We start from the raw sequence: 17,154 nt of genomic DNA, 5'->3' as shown, positions 1-17,154 counted from the left end.
TTCAGCAAGCAAGGTTGTGTCATCTGCATATTGCAGGTTGTTAATGAGTCTCCCTCCAATATGGATGCCTTGTTCTTCTTTATATACCCTGCTTCTCAGATTATTTGCCGGCATACGGACTGAATAAGTATGGTGAATGGACACAACCCTGACACACACCTTTTCTCATTTTAAACAGCTCAGTATCCCCTTGTTCTGTTTGCACTACTGCCTCATGGTCTATGTACAGGTTCTGCATGAACACAGCTAAGGGCTCCGGAATTTTCATTCTTGTCAATGTTATCCTTGATTTGTTATGATCCACACATCTGTTTGTTGAAGTATCTCAATTTGTATTCCATCAATCCTAAAACCTTGTTTTTTGCCTTTGCCTTCAGTGCAGGTTGGATTTCTTCCTTCAGTACCATTGTTCTTGATCATATGTTACCTCCTGAAATGGCTGAATATTGACCAATTTTTGGGGGGGATAGTGAGTGACTATGTATTCTTTCCATCATCTTCTTTTGATGCTTCCTGTGTCTTTCAACATTTTGCCCAAATAATCTTTCAGTACTGCAGCTCAAAGCTTGATTTTTTTTTTTTCTTCTGTTCTTTCAGCTTGAGAAATGCTGGGCTTGTTCCCCCCTTTTGCTTTTCTAACTCCATTTCTTTGCATACTTTATTATAACATTTCTTTTTGAGCTGACCTTAAAAATCTTCTGTTCAGGTCTTTCATTTCATCATTTCTTTCATTTGCTTTAGCTACTTTATGCTCAAAAGCAAGTCTTCTGATATCCATTTTTGTCTTTTTAATGACCTTTTGCTTTCTTCATGTATGATGTCCTTGATGTCATCCCATAACTTGTCTGGTCTTCTGTCATTAGTGTTTAATAAACCAAATCTGTTCTCGAGATGGTCTCTAAATTCAAGTGGGATATATTCAAGGTTGTACTTTAGCTTTCTTGGACTTGTTCTAATTTTCTTCAGCTACAACTTGAGCTTGCACATGAGCAATTGATGGTCTGTTCCCCAGTCAGCCCCTTGCCTTGTTCTGACTGACGATTTTGAGTTTCTCCATCATCTCTTTCCACAGATATAGTCGATATAATTCCTGTGTATTCCATCTGGCAAGGTCCATCTGTGTAGTCACCATTTATGTTGTTGAAAAAAGGTGTTTGTAAAGTATAGGTTGTTGGTCTTGCAAAACTCTATCATGCTATCTGCAGCATCATTTCTATCACGAAGGCCATATTTTCCAACTACGGATCCTTCTTCTTTGTTTTCAACTTCTGCATTCCCATCGCTAGTAGTTATCAATGCATCCTGATTGCATGTTTGATGAATTTCAGACTGTGGAAGGTGGTAACAATCTTCAGTTTCTTCATCTTTGGCATAAGTGGTTGGTGTGTAAATTTGAAGAGTAGTCGTATTAACTGATCTTCCTGGTAGGCCTATGGATATTATTCTATCACTGATAGCATTGAACTTCAGAATAGATATTAGGATGTTCTTTTTGACAATGAATGTGAGGCTGTTCCTCTTTAAGTTGTCATTCCCAGCATAGTAGACCATATGATTGTCAGACTGAAAATGGCCAATACCAGTCCATTTCAACTCACTAATGTCTAGGATATAGATCTTTATGTGTTCCATTTAATTTTTGAGAACTTCTAATTTTCCTAGATTCACACTGTGTACATTCCATGGTCCAATTATTAACGGACATCTGCAGTTGTTTCTTCTCATTTTGAGTCATGCCACTTCACCAAATGAAGGTTCTGAAAGCTTTACTCCACCCATGCCATTAAGGTTGACCTTACTTTTTTTTTTTTTACTTTGAAGTTGCTGCTCTTCACCAGTCCATTTTGAGTGTCTTCCAACTTAGGGGGTTCATTTTCCATCACTATATCAGACAATGTTCCACTGCTATTCATAAAATTTTCACTGGCAGTTTTCTTTTTTTTTTTTTTTTTTTTAGATAACTAGGTCCTTCTTCCTAACCTGTCTTAGTTTGGAAGCTCCACTGAGACCTGCCCACCGTGGGTCACCCTGCTGGTCTTTGAAATACTGGTAGCATAGTTTCCAGCATCACAGCAACATGCAAGCCACCACAGTGCAACAAACTGACAGCCGAGTGGTGGACAAAATATGTACATTCATACAAATGAAAGATTCACAGAGAAATTCACAGTGACTGTGGTTTTTATAGTACATTCATGCTATAAATATTTTAAGCATTACTCAGAGTTTAGCCTGAAAGACAGAAAGTACTACACAATTTTTTCATGTTGCTGTTAGATGTTGTCGAGTTGGTTCTAACTCATAGCAACCCTATCTACTACAGAACAAAACAGTGCCCAGTCCTGCACCATGCTCACAATTGTTATGCTTGAGCACATTGCTGCAGCCACCGTGTCAATCCATCTCCTTGAAGGTCTTCCTCTTCTTTGCTGACCCTGTACTTTACCAAGCATGATGTCCTTCTACAAGGACTGATCCCTTCTGATAACATGTCCAAAGTATGTCAGACGTGGTACCTTCATCCTTGCTTCTAAGAGCATTCTGGGTGTACTTCTTCCAAGACAGATTTCTTTGTTCTTTTGGCAGTCCATGGTATATTTAATATTCTTCAACACCACAATTCAAAGGTGTCAATTTTTCTTCAGTCTTCTTTATTCATTGTCCAGCTTTCACATGCATATGATGTGATTGAATATACCATTTTTTTTTGGGGGGGGGGTCAGGTGCACTGTAGTCTTCAAGGTGACTTCTTTGCTTTTCAACAGTTTGAAGAGGTCTTTCACAGAAGATTTGCCCAATGCAATGCCTCTTTTGATTTCTTGACTGCTGCTCCCATGGGTGTTGATTGTGGATCCAAGTAAAATGACATCCTTGACAACTTCAACCTTATCTCTGTTTATCATGGCATTGCTTATTGGTCCAGTTGTGAGGATTTTTGTTTTCTTTATGTTGAGGTGCAATCCATACTGAAGGCTGTGGTCTTTGATCTTCAACAGTAAGTGTTTCAAGTCCTCTTCACTTTCAGCAAGCAAGGTTGTGTCATCTGCATAATTCAGGTTTTTAATGAGTCTTCCTCCAAGCCTGATGCTCCATTCTTCTTCATACAGTCCAGTTTCTCAGGTTATTTGCTCAACATGCAGATTGAATAGCTGGGATGAAAGGATACAACCCTGATGCACACCTTTCCTGGCTTTAAACGGTGCAGTATCCCCTTGTTCTGTTCAAACAACTGCCTCTTGATCTACGTACACGTTTCTCATGAGCACAATTAAGTGTTCTGGAATTCCCGTTCTTCACAATGTTACCCATAATTTGTTACGATCCACAGAGTTGAATGCCTTTGCATAGCCAATACAACACAGGTAAATATCTTTCTGGTATACTCTGCTTTCAACCAGCATCATCTGACATCAGCAATGATATCTCTGGTTCCATGTCCTCTTCTGAACCCAGCCTGAATTTCTGGCAGTTCCCTGTCAATATACTGCTGCAGTCGCTTTTGAATGATCTTCAGCAAAACTTTACTTGCATGTGATATTAATGATATTTTTCAATAATTTCCACATTCGGTTGCATAACCTTTCTTGGGAATAGGCATAAATATAGATCTTTTCTAGTTGGTTGGCCAGATAGCTCTCTTCCAAATTTGTTGGCATAGACAAGTGAGCACTTCCAGTGCTGCATCCTTTTGTTGAAACATCTCAGTTGATATTCCCCAATTCCTGGAGCCTTGTTTTTTGCCAGTGCAGCTTGGGCTTCTTCCTTCAGCACCACAGGTTCCTGACCATATGCTACCTCTTGAAATGGTTGAATGTCAACCAATTCTTTTTGGTATAATGACTCTGTGTATTCCTTCCATCTTCTTTTGAGGCTTACTGTGTTTAATATTTTCCCCATGAAATCCTTTACTATTGCAACTTGAGGCTTGGATTTCACTTCAGTTCTTTCAACTTGAGAAATGCCAAGTGTATTCTTCCCTTTTGGTTTTCCATCTCCAGCTCTTTGCACATGTCATTATAGTACTTTGTCTTCTTGAGCTGCCCTTTAAAATCTTCTGTTCAGTTCTTTTACTTCATCTTTTCTTCCTTTTGCTTTAGCTATGCAACATTCAAGAGCAAGTTTCAGAGTCTCTTCTGGCATCCATTTTGGTCTCTTCTTTCTTTCTTGTCTTTTTAATGACTTCTTGCTTTCTTCATGGGTGATGTCCTAGATGGTATTTCGCAACTAATCTGGTCTTTGATCATCAGTATTCAATGCATCAAATCTATTCTTGAAATTGTTCTAAATTCAGGTGGGATATACTCAAGGTTATACTTTGGCTCTTGTGGACTTGTTCTGATTTTCTCCATTTTCAACTTGAACTGACATATGAGCAATTGATGGTCTGTTCCACAGTCAGCCCCTGGCCTTGTTCTGACTGATGATATTGAGCTCTTCCATCATCTCTTTCCACAGATATAGTCAATTTGATTCCTGTATATTCCACCTGGGATGGTCCACGTGTATAGTCACCATTTATGTTAGTGAAAAAAGGTATTTGCAATGAAGAAGTCATCGGTCTTGCAAAATTCTATCATGTGATCTCCAGCAGGGTTTCTATCACCAAGACCATGTTTTCCAAATAGTGATCTTTCTTCTTTGTTTCCAACTTTCACATTCCAATCACCAGTAATTACCAACGCATCCTGATTGTATGTTTGATCAATTTCAGACTGCAGAAGTTGATAAAATCTTCATTTTCTCATCTTTGTCCTTAGAGGTTGGTGCATAAATTTGAATAATAGTTGTATTAACTTCCTTGTTGGCATATGGATATTACCTTGTTACTGACAGAGTTGTTCTTCAGGATTGATCTTGAAATATTCTTTTTGACAATGAATGCAACACCATTCCTTTCAAGTTGTCATTCTTGATGTAGCAGAGAATATGAGAGTCCCTTTCAAAATGACAAATACCAGTCCATTTCAGCTCACTAATCCCTAGGATGTTGATCTTTATGCATTCCTTCTCATTTTTGATGATTTCCAATTTTCTTAGATTCATAGTTGGTACATTCCAGGTTCTGATTATTAATGTATGTTTGCAGCTGTTTCTTCTCATTTTGGGTCATGCCACATCAGCAAATGGAGATCCCTAAAGCTTGACTCCATCCACGTCATTAAGGTCGACTCTACTTTGAGAAGGCAGCTCTTCCGCAGTCATCTTTTGAGTGCCTTCCAACCTGGGGGGCTCGTCTTCCAGGACTATATCAGAATTGTTCCACTGATATTCATAAGGTTTTCACTGGTTAATTCTTTTCAGAAGTAGTCTGCCGGATCCTTCTTTGTAGTCTTTCTTAGTCTAGAAGCTTAGCTGAAACCTGTCCACCATGGGTGACCCAGTTGGCATCTGAATACTGGTGGCACAGCAACACTCAAGTCCCCACAATACAACAAAATGATAGGCATGTGGTGGCACTTTCTCATAGGAGGAATTTAGCATAGGGAAGAGGTTACTCAGTCAAAGGAAGAGCTGAGTAGCCAAACAAAAGACAGTGAATAAGTCAGAGATTATCAACAGCAGAAAGCTGGAGACACCAGAGGGAACTGAAACCACAGAGGGAGTTTTAGTCCTGTGAAGCTGAGGCCATAGAAGAAATGTAACTGCTGATGCTGCTAGAAATGCCATAGGAAGAAGAAAGATGGGGAGAGATACCCTATCTTCTCCTCTTTGCTCACCTTGCAGTCTCTGCTAGAGTTTCCCACTGGCTCGACTTACCTAAGAAGTCAGAAATCAAGGAAATCTGTGAAATATTCCTTCAAGTACTGTACAAAGCAGAAGTGGAAGGAAATGCATCTGGAAGCAAACTAACAATTGATGGACACAGATCTGTAATAGTTAAGTGAGCACAGTGTGGAAACTTCCTTGGGGCATTAACAGACAACAGATTTTGGTTAAGTATGAAGTTGGTAGAAAAGCAATCAAGGGGGAGCAAAAAGGTACAGACCTGGGAACAAGCAAGTCAAATGTGGTAACTGACAAAAAGATTAGCTTGATATGAGCAGAAATTTCACATGATGGAGAATGGAAGAAAAGTTTAATAAGAAGCAGAAGCGTGGTAATGAAGATGATGAATAGCTGCTAAGTCTTTTGCCAATTTTTAATATTTTTACTTCCTACAATTTAATAACTATTAGCTCAGGAAACAAAGTAAAGAATCTTTCAAATGATTCATTCTCCAACCCTAAGTAACCTAAAATGGATATTCTTTAGGTTTATCTGTTTTGCAGCAAGTATCAAGGAACACAATATCCTATTCTAATAGAATACCCAAAGCAAAGTATTTAAATCTTCAGCTTATTAAAAATATTTTAATCCTCATTAAGGAAACTTTTATGTTTAGTGCGATATTCTAAGTGGCCCTGTTGATAATATTGACAAATTTGATACTATTTGTGAATAAGAAGTTCAAGCAAAACAAGGTTTTGGCGGCACATTGTGGCACTACTCTGCTCAGGGACAGTAGCTAAACACTAGCTACCTGCACTTTCATTTTTATTGGGACTCATAACCAATAAGAACATAATCTGTATATTAAAAGCTTTTCTTCACTAGTGTGTAGTTGTCATGGATTGAATTGTGTCCCCCAAAAATACGTGTATCAATTTGGCTAGCCCATGATTCCCAGTATTATGTGATTGTCCACCATTTTGTCATCTGATGTGATTTTCTTATGTGTGGTAAATCCTGTCTCTACGAAGCTAATGAGATGTGATTAGTGGCAGTTATGTTAATAAGACAGAACTCAATCTACAAGATTAGATTGCATCTTAAGCCAATCTCTTTTGAAATATAAAAGAAAGAAGTGAGCAGTGAGATACGGGAACCTCATGCCACCAAGAAAGGAGCTCCAGAGCAGAGCTCGTCCTTTGGACCCAAGGTTCCTGTGTGGAGAAGCTCCTAGTGGAGGAGAAGATTGACTACAATGACCTTCCTCCAGAGCTGACAGAAAGAGAAAGTCTTCCCCTGGAGCCAACTCCCTGAATTCAGACTTATAGACTACTAGACTGTGAGAGAATAAACTTCCGTTTGTCAAAGCCATCCACTCGCCGTATTTCTGTTATAGCAGTACTAGATAACTAAGACAGTAGGGCTGGAAATAGTCCACTTTTCTAGGCCTGATGTACCTTGATTCGAAGCAAAAGTTCATTTGAGATTAGTGAATGGAGGTTTAATCTCTCTGATCCCCTAATAGGAGAGGCTGGTCCTGATTCCTGGTTTCTTTCTAGTTTTCTACTGAAATGTTCACTGGAGTATCTTAATATGAAATGCAAGACCCTCTTCTCCTGGCCTCATGTCCCACCACATCACACCACAAAGGTTATACACTCTCTGAAGCTTCCCACACATACTGCTTTTACCTACTTACCCCACTCCCTCCAATTCTTTCTTGCCTGGCAAGCATCTGCTAATCATTCTTAGTTCAAATCACATGCAATTTTTTTCCCTGAGCACAAAAGTTCTGTCCTCCATAACACAATAGCAAGCTCTGTTAGTCTGTTACCTCTGTTTAAATTCACCTTCTACATTACTATAATGGTTTTAATCTCTATCCCTACCTGACTTCAGAGTTCTCCATTGGATGGGACTGTATCACATTGTCTTTATGTCTTAGAATCTAGAGCCATGTAAAATTTCAATAAATATTTGTTGGATTGACCTGAGCCTGGCCTCGAATTCTACTTTTAACATTAAAAATCTAGAAATATTTATTTTACTACGTACATCAAGTAATCACACTACAAGTCTCCTTCTTGCTCTTTGGGTCAGATCTGGGTTATCGGGACCTACCTGAATAATACCTCATTTCTCCACATGCCTTAGGCATTGGAATTGATTTGTAATTTTCCCTGAGACAATGAAAGGCAGTAGGGAATGGAGGCCTGCCTAACATTTAAGTTCATTTCTGTACCTTTGGAACATCCCATATCTAAGGTATTCTTAATTTTGGCACCGTTCAACCAAGAAAAGTGAAGTATGCTCTATAACCAAGGGTATATATATTTTTTAACTTTATTTTTTTTAAGCAGCTTTAGTTTTACAGGTAAAATTTTGCATGAAGTTCAGAGTTCCCATATACCCCTTCTTTCTTGTATATAATGATTCTCCTATTATTAGTATCTTGTATTCCTACGGTACATATGTTACAATTAATGAACAAATACTGATACGTAATTAAAAAAAATTTTTTTTTTTTTGTAATTATTAACTGAAATTCATAGTTTACATTAGGGTTCACTCTTTGTGTTACATAGTCCTATGGGTTTTGACAAATGCATAATGTCATGTATGCACCATTGCAGTATCATACAGAATAGTCCCATTTTCCTATAAATGCCCTATACTCCACCTATTCATCAATCCACTGCTTTCCCCAAATTTCTGGCAACTAGGTATATCTTTACTGTCTCTATAGTTTTGCATTTTTCAGAATGGCATATAACTGGATTCATACAGTATATAGCTTTTTCAGGCTACCTTCTTTTACTTTGCAATATGTACTTAAGCTTCCCCCATACTTTTTGTAGCTTAATGGCTTATTTCTTTTTATTGCTAAATAATACTCCATATTATGGATGTTACACAGTTTGCTCATTCATTCACCCATTGACAAACATTTTTGGCTATTATAAATAAAGTTGCTATAAACATTTGTCTGCAGGTTTTTATGTGCACATATATTTACAACTCATTTGGGTAAATACCTAGGAGTGCTATTGCTGGATTGTATGGTAAGCCTATGTTTAGCTTTGTAAGAAACTGCTAGACTGTCTTCCAAAGCGGCTATACAATTTTGCATTCCCCTCAACAATAAATGAGAGTTTTTGTTGTTCCATATCCTCGTGGGCATTTGGTGTTGTCAGTGTTTTGGATTTTAGTTAGTCTAATAGATGCGTAGTAATTTCTCATTGTTATTTTAATTCTCATTACCCTAAAGACATATGATGTTCAGCATCTTTTCATATGCTTATTTGCCACTCTTCTCTGGTGAGATTTCTGTTTAGATCTTTTGCCCATTTTGTATTTGGGTTATTTTATTTTTTTGCTGAGCTTTAAAAGTTCTTTGTATATTTTGGATATAAGTCCTTGATCAGGTATGTGCTTTGCAATTTTTTTTTTTTCCAGTCTGTGGCTTGCCTTTTCATTCCATTAATAATGTCTTTTGTAGAGTAGACGTTTTAATTTTAATGAAGCCCAACTTATCAATATTTTCTTTTACAAATTATACTTTAAATGCTGCATCAAAAAAGTCATAGCCAAAGCCAAGGTCACGTAGATTGTCCTGAATGTTATCTTCTAGAAATGTTATAGTTTTGTATCTTACATTTAGGTCTATGATCCATCTTGAGTTAATTTTTGTAAAAGATGTAAACTCTGCATTTAGATTCTTTATTTTGCATGTAGATGTCAGTTGTTTCAGCATCATTTGTTGAAAAAATTATCCTTTCTCCATCGAATTGCTTTTGCTCCTTTGTCAAAGATCATTTAACTGTATTTCTGAGGGTTTATTTCTGGGCCGTCTGTTCTGTTCCACTGATTTATTTGTCTATTCCTTCATTTATATCAAACTGTCTTGATCACTGTAGCTTTATAGTAAGACTTGAAGTCAGATACTGTCAGTCTTCTCATTCTGTTTTTCTTTTTTGCTGTGTTGGCTGTTCTGGGTCTTTCGCTTTTTCATATAAACTTTAGGATCAGGTTGTCCATATCCATGAAATAACTTGTTGGCATTTTGATTGAGATGGCATTGAATCTATAGATTAACTTGGGAAGAATTGGCATCTTAATAATATTAAGTCTTCTGATCCACGGATAAGGAACCCTGGTGGCGCAGTGGTTAAGTGCTCGGCTGCTTGACAAAAGATTGGCAGTTTGAACCTACCAGCTGCTTCAGGGGAGAAAGATGTGGTAGTCTGCTTCCATAAAGATTACAGCCTTGAAAACCCTATGGGGCACTTCTACTCTGCCCTATAGACCCTATAGAGTCGAGAAGAGTCAGAATCAACTCAACAGCAACGAGTTTGTTTAATTGTTTATTGGTTTATCCATGGATATGGAATATCTCTCCATTTATATAGATCCTCTGATTTCTTTCGTCAGAGTTTTAGAGTTTTCCTCATACAGATATTGTACTTCTTTGTAGATTTACACCAAGTATTTCTTTTTTTGGGTTCTAGTATAAATGGTGTTGTGTTTTTTTATTTCAAATTCCAATTATCTATTGCTGGTATATAACAAAGGAATTGAATTTTGTATATTAACCTTGTATCCTGCAACCTTGCTATAACTTCTTATTAATTCCAGGGCTTTTTTAAAATTTTATTTTAATTAATTCTTTTGTATTTTCTACATCTGAGAACAAAGACAATTTTATTTCTTCCTTCCCAATCTGTATATCTTTTATTTTCTTTTCTTATCTAATTGCATTGGCCAGGACTTCCACCACAAGGTAGAATAGGAATGATGTGAGAGGACATCCTTGTCTTGTTCCTGATCTCAGGAGGAGAGGATCTCATTTCTCACTGTTAAATAGGATGATAACTGTAGGTCTTTTGTACATATTCTTTGTCAAGTTGAGGAAGTTCCCTTCAATTCCTAGTTTGCTGAGAGTTTTAATCATGAATGAGTGTTGGATTTTGACAAATGCTTTTTCTGCATCTATTGGCATGCTCATCTAATTTCTCTTTAGCCAGTTTATGTGATGAATTACATTAATTAATTTGTGAATAATGAACCAGACTTGTATAATTGAGGTAAATTCCACTTGGTCATGGTGTATAATTTTTTTTTATATACATAGTTACATTTGATTTGTTAATAGTTTGTTGAGGATTTTTGCATCTATGTACATGAAAGGAAATCCTGGTGGCATAGTGGTAAAAACTACGGCTGCTAATCATAAAGGTCAGCAGTTCAAATCCACCAGGTGCTCCTTGGTAACTCTATGGGGCAGTTAGTTCTACTCTGTCCTATAGGGTCGCTAGAAGTCAGAAATAACTCAACAGCAGTGGGTTTTGTCATGTACATGAAAGATATTTGCCTGTAATTTACCTTCCTAGTAATGTCTTTGATTTTGGTATTAGGTTGATGCCGGCCAGACAAGATGATTTAAGAACTGTTCCCTCTTCTTCTGTTTTTTGGAACGATTTGGGAAGGAATGGCATTAATTATTCTCTAAATACTTGGTATAACTCACCAATGAAGACATCTGGACTGGGTACTTTCTTTTTTGGAAGGTTGTTAATTGTTGATTAAATTTCTTAATAGCTATATTCAAATTGTCTCTTTTTCTTTGTATAAGTTTTGATAGTTTGTGTTTTTCAAAGAAATAAGCAATTACATTTCAGCTATCAAATTTGTTGGCATAGACTTGTTTATAACCCACCCATTGCCTTCAAGTAGATTGCGATTCATGACCCTATAGGACAGAGTAGAACTTCTCCATTAGGTTTCCTAGGCTGTAAATATTTATGGAAGCAGACTTGTTACACCTCTCTCCCACAGAGTGGTTGGTGGATTAGAGCAGCCAACCTTTCAGTTAGCAGCCAAGCACTTAACCACTGCACTACCAGGGCTCCTTGGAGTTGTTCATAGTATTCCTTTATTATTCTAATGGCCATGGTATCTGTTGCGATGGCCCATCTTTCACTTCTAATATTTCTAATATTTTGTGTCTTCATTTTTTTCTTGGTTATCCTTGCTAGAATTTTGTCAATTTTATTAATCTTTTCAAATAACCAGTTTTTGGTTTTGTCACTTCCCCTGTAAATTTTGTTTTCAATATCATTGATTTCTGCCCTAACTTTTGTTGTTTTCTTCTGCTTACTTTGAATTTGATTTGCTCTTCCTTTTTGAGATTTTAAACTAGACGCTTAGATTATTGATTTTAGATGTTTCTTCTTTTCCAATATATGTATTTAATGCTGTAAATTTCCCTCTAAATGCTGCTTTTCCTGCATACCGCAAATGTTGTAAGTTGTATTTTCATTTTTATTTAAGGCAAAATATTTAAAAATTCCTCTTGAGGTTTCTTCTTTTTCCCATGTGTTATTTATTTACTTATTTTTAAAAATAATGTATTATTGAGTTTTTCGTGAAAGTTTGCACAGCAAGTTAGGTTCCTGTTTGCCAGTTTCTGTACAAATTGGCAAACAGGAATAAATAAATATAACTAATAGTTATATTTATCACAATGTGCCAACTTTCTCTTTAACTGTGTTCTGTTTGTTTCATTTCTAGTGCTCTAGATTCCCAGTCCCCTTATCTTCTCATCTTTGCTTTCAAGTAATTGTTGACCTTTTCGTCTCATACTGATTTTTCTTAAGTAGAGTATCAGACTTATGGGTAGCATCTTTTATTTTGTGTGCCACTTTGCTATTTCGACAAAAGGAGATGATATCAGGGGATAGGCTAGTTTCTAGGTTTAAAAAGTATATCAGAGCAATAGACTCAGGGAATCCTCTGTTCTCTACTCTTCCAATTTGTCTGGCTTTTTTTTTTTTTTTTTTAATAAGAATCTGAGTTCTGGTCCACATATTTCTCGCATTCTATCCAGAACACTATTGTGACCCTGGACAGAATGGTCAGTGATGGTAGCAGGGCATCATCTAGTTCTTCTGGTCTCAGGGTAGGTGAGGTTTTGGGTCACCTAGGCTTATTTCTTCTCTGAATTTTGATTACCTTCTTACTGTATTGCTCCTAATTGTGTCTCAGATGGCCCCTTGAAAGCTTTTAAAACCCCAGATGCTACTCACATCACTAGGATGCAGATCACAGTTTTTGTGAACTGTGTTATGCCAATTGACTGAGTTGCATCATAAGACTGTGGTCTTAAGCTTTCATACACAGAAAACCAATCTTGGAAGGCATTTGGTTGTGTCTGTGGAGTATCTGTATTTGCGTCTTCAGTGAATATACATATCTGCACTCATATATTTGTATTTATGCATACTTTTTTATAAAAATTTTTTTTTTATAGATACTGTTCTCACCTATGTACACACCTGTATTTACTCATATGCCAATATGCCTATAGCCATCCATATGTGCTCAAACACTCGTTTTTACTTGGGTTGTGATGTGCTCACTACATCCACATTCAGTGCCACTTTTCGCATCAGACACGCACACACAAAAGCAAGTCTCAACAATTTAAAGCATTCTTCCCCCTCCCCATCTCTCTCTGGTAACTACAAATCAATATTATTCTCTTTCTATATATCTATTCTTGTCTTCTTATAAAAGAGGGATCGTACAATATTTGTCCTTACAGGTAGTCCCTGGGTTATGAATGTCTGACTTGTGAACAACTCATACTTGCCCTTTAATGTTATGTAAACTTGCCTTTACTTTGAAACGATTGAACCAACCTCTACTCGCAACAAATTCTTCATCTCAGTCACCTTCACTTGTACATGTGCAGCTTTTAAATATTTGAAAAGGCTTTGAAGTTTTTCTTGCATTAAACAAAAAAACCCCACTGCCGCCGAGTCGATTCTGATTCACAGCTGCCCTATAGGACAGAGTAGAACTGCCCCATAGAGTTTTCAAGGAACGTCTGGTGAATTTGAACTGTCGACCACTTGGTTAGCAGCTGTAACACTTAACCATTATGCCACCAGGGTTTCCTTCTTGCATTAAAGTATTCCTAAATAAGAATGGTATGCAACTATTTTTGGATTCTTACCTACAAATTTGACTTAAAGACACAGTTAGGAACGGATCTCGTTTATAACTGGGGGACTACCTGTATATGCTTGACTTGTTTCACTTAACATTATGCCCTACAGGTCCATCCATGCTATAATATATTTCAGGGACCCAACATTGTTCTTAATGGATGTGTGGCATTCCTTTGTATATATGTACCTTAATTTGCTTATCCATTTATCCACTGATAGGCACTACAGTTGTTTCCATTTATTTCCTATTGTGAATTAAGCAGCAATGAACACAGGTGTGCATATGTCTGTTCGTGTCATTATTTTTTAGATCTGTAGAGCATATATCTAGAAGTGAGATTGCCAAATCATAGAATAGTTCTATTTCTTGTTTTTTTAGAAAGCGTCATACTGTTTTCCATAGTGGTTGTATCATTGTACCATTTTACAATACCACCAGCAACGGTTGAGGATTTCTATCTCCCCATATCCTTGCCAATATTTGTTTTTATCTTTTGTCAGTGACATTTTAGCTGGGGTAACATGATATCTCATTGCAGTTTTGATTTACATCTATCTGATGGTTAAGGGGAACACTGGCAGCACAGTGGTTAAGAGTTATGGCTGCTAACCAAAATGTCGGCAGTTCAAATCTACCAGCTGCTCCTTGGAAACCCAATGGGGCAGTTCTATTCTGTCCTATTAATGGTTGCTGAGTTGAATTGACTCGACACCAAAGGGTTTAGTCTTGGTAATGACTAATGATCATGAACATCTTTTCATATGTTTGTTGGGTGCTTGGATGTTATCTTTGGTGAAGGTTCTGTTCATGTCCTTTGTGCATTTTGTGATTGTCTTTTTCTTGTTGAGTTGTTGCAGTTTTCTATAGATTTTAGAGATTAGATCCTTGTTGGAGAAGTCATTTCTGAAGTTTTTTTTTTTTTGCAATTTGTAGGTTGTCTGTTTACTCTTTTCGATAAAGTGTTTTGATGAACATAAATTTTTAATCTTTATAAGGTCCAATCTATCTATTTTATCTTCTATTCATTCATTTGTTGTTATGTTTGTTATCTTATTTTTACAAAAGATTAGGTCTCATTGTTTTCTCCCAAGAATTTTATGGTTTTATGTTTAATTTTATGGGTTTTTTAATATGGTGTGAAGTATGGGTCCTGTTTCATTTTTCTGCGGGTAGATACCTACTCTTGCCAGCACCATTTATTACAGAAACAATTTCTGCCCCACTGAATGGATGTTGGCCCCTTGTTAAATACCAGTTGTCCATAGATGGCTGTGTTTAATTATGCATTCTCAATTCTATTCCACTGGTATATGTGTCTATCATTGAACAAATACCAAGTTGTTTTGATTACAGTGGTTATATAATGTTTTTTGATATTGCGGAGTGTGAGACCTCCTGCTTTGTTCTTTTTCTTCAATAATGCTTTGGCTATTCAGAGTTTCTTTCTTTTCCATATAAAGCTGGTCATTAGTTTTTTGACTTCAGTAAAGAATGTTGTTGGGATTTGCATCATGATTGTATTGTATTCACAGATTGCTTTAGGTAGAATTGACATTTTCACTATATTAAGTCTTCCAGTCCTTGAACACAGGATGTCTTCCCATCTATGTAGATCTTTTTTCAGTTTCTTGTAGTAGTGTTTTATATTTTTCATGGTGGGGTTGTTAACTCTTTTATGTCCCTGGTTAGGTTAATTCCTAGATATTTTATCAATTTGGGGGATATCGTAAATGGTATTGTTTTCTTGATTTCTTTTTTGGAGTAGTCTTTGTTGGTGTAGAGGAACCCAATTAATTCTTTTGTACTGATCTTGTACCCTGCAAAGTTGTTAAATTCTTCTATTAGTTCCAACAGTTTTCTTGTAGAATCTTCAGGGTCTTCTATGTGTAGGATCATGTCATCTCTAAATAGAGATAGTTTTACTTCTTCTTTTCTGATGTGGATACATTTTATTTCTTTTTCTTGTCTTGTTGCTCTGGCTAGGACTTCCAGTACAATATTAAATAACAAACAAAAAAAAACGACCCACTGCCGTCGAGTCGATTCCGACTCATAGCGACCCTATGGGACAGAGTAGAACTGCCCCATAGAGTTTCCAAGGAGCGCCTGGAGGATTTGAACTGCCGACCTCTTGGTTAGCAGCCGTAGCACTTGAGTGGTGATATTGAACATCCTTGTCTCATTCTCATTCTCATTCTCAAAGGGAAGGTTTTCAGCTTTTCTGTGTTGAGTATAATGTTGGCTATTGGTTTCACATATATGCCCTTAATTATGTTGAGAAGTTTCCCTTCTATTTTGCTGAGTTTTTGTTTTTTTAAATATTATCAAATATCTTTTCTGCATCAATTGATAAGATCGTATGGTTCTTTCCCATTGTTTTATTTGTGTGGTAGATTACATTGATTAATTTTCTAATGTTGAGCCACCCTTATAATCCTGATATGAATTCCATTAATCATGGCATTTTTTTTTTTTTTTGATATGTTTCTGAAGTCTGTTGGCTAGAATTTTGTTGAAAAACTTTGCATCTATGTTCATAAGTGATATTGGTCTGTGATTTTCTTTTTTTGTGATATCTTTGCCTGGTTTAAGTATCAGGGTTATGCTGACTTCTTAGAAAGATTTCAGTAGTAGATTGAGTAGGATTGGTGTCAGTTCTTATCTGAATATTTGGTAGAATTCTCCAGTATAGCCATCTGGTCCTGGGCTTTTTTTTGGGGTCAGTTTTTTTAATGACATATTCGTTCTCCTTTTTTGTAATGAATCGATTTAAATTCTCTACCTCTGTGTTAGTTTGGGTAGGTGTGTATTTCTAGGAATTTGTCCATTTCATCTAGGTTTTCAAATTTACTGGAGTACAATTTTACATAGTAATTCAGTTATGATCTTCTTTATCTCTGTTGGAGGGGTTGTGATGTCACCAATTTCACTTCTCAACTGAGTTATTTGCCTCCTTTTTTTTTTTGTCAGAGGAGCCAGGGATTCGTAGATTTTATTGAGCCTTTCAAAAAAAACAACTTCTGATTTTGTTGATTGTTTCTGTTTTTCTATTTTCTATTTCATTTATTTCTGCCCTGATCTTTATTATTTTCTTTTTTTTCTGATAGCTTTTGGCTTTTTTTTTTGCACTTCCTTTTCTGTTTGTTCAAGTAATTAGTTTAAGTTAATGATTTTGGATCTTTCTTCTTTTACAATGTAGGCATTTATTGTTATGAATTTCCCTCTGAAAAGTACTGCTTTTGCTGTGTCTCAAGGTTTTGATATGCTGTGTTTTCATTTCCACTTTGATCTAGGATTTTTTTTATTTCATTTTTAATTTCTTCTATGACCCAATAGTTTTTTAGTACTGTATTATTTAGTTTCCATGTGTTTATTTTTTTCCATATTTTTTCCTGTTGTTGATTGCTAGTTTCATATGATTGTGGTCAGAGA

This window comes from Loxodonta africana, chromosome 17 (assembly GCF_030014295.1).
Source record: "Loxodonta africana isolate mLoxAfr1 chromosome 17, mLoxAfr1.hap2, whole genome shotgun sequence".
NCBI classification, from domain to species: Eukaryota; Metazoa; Chordata; class Mammalia; order Proboscidea; family Elephantidae; genus Loxodonta; species Loxodonta africana.
This window is presented reverse-complemented; position numbering follows the sequence as displayed.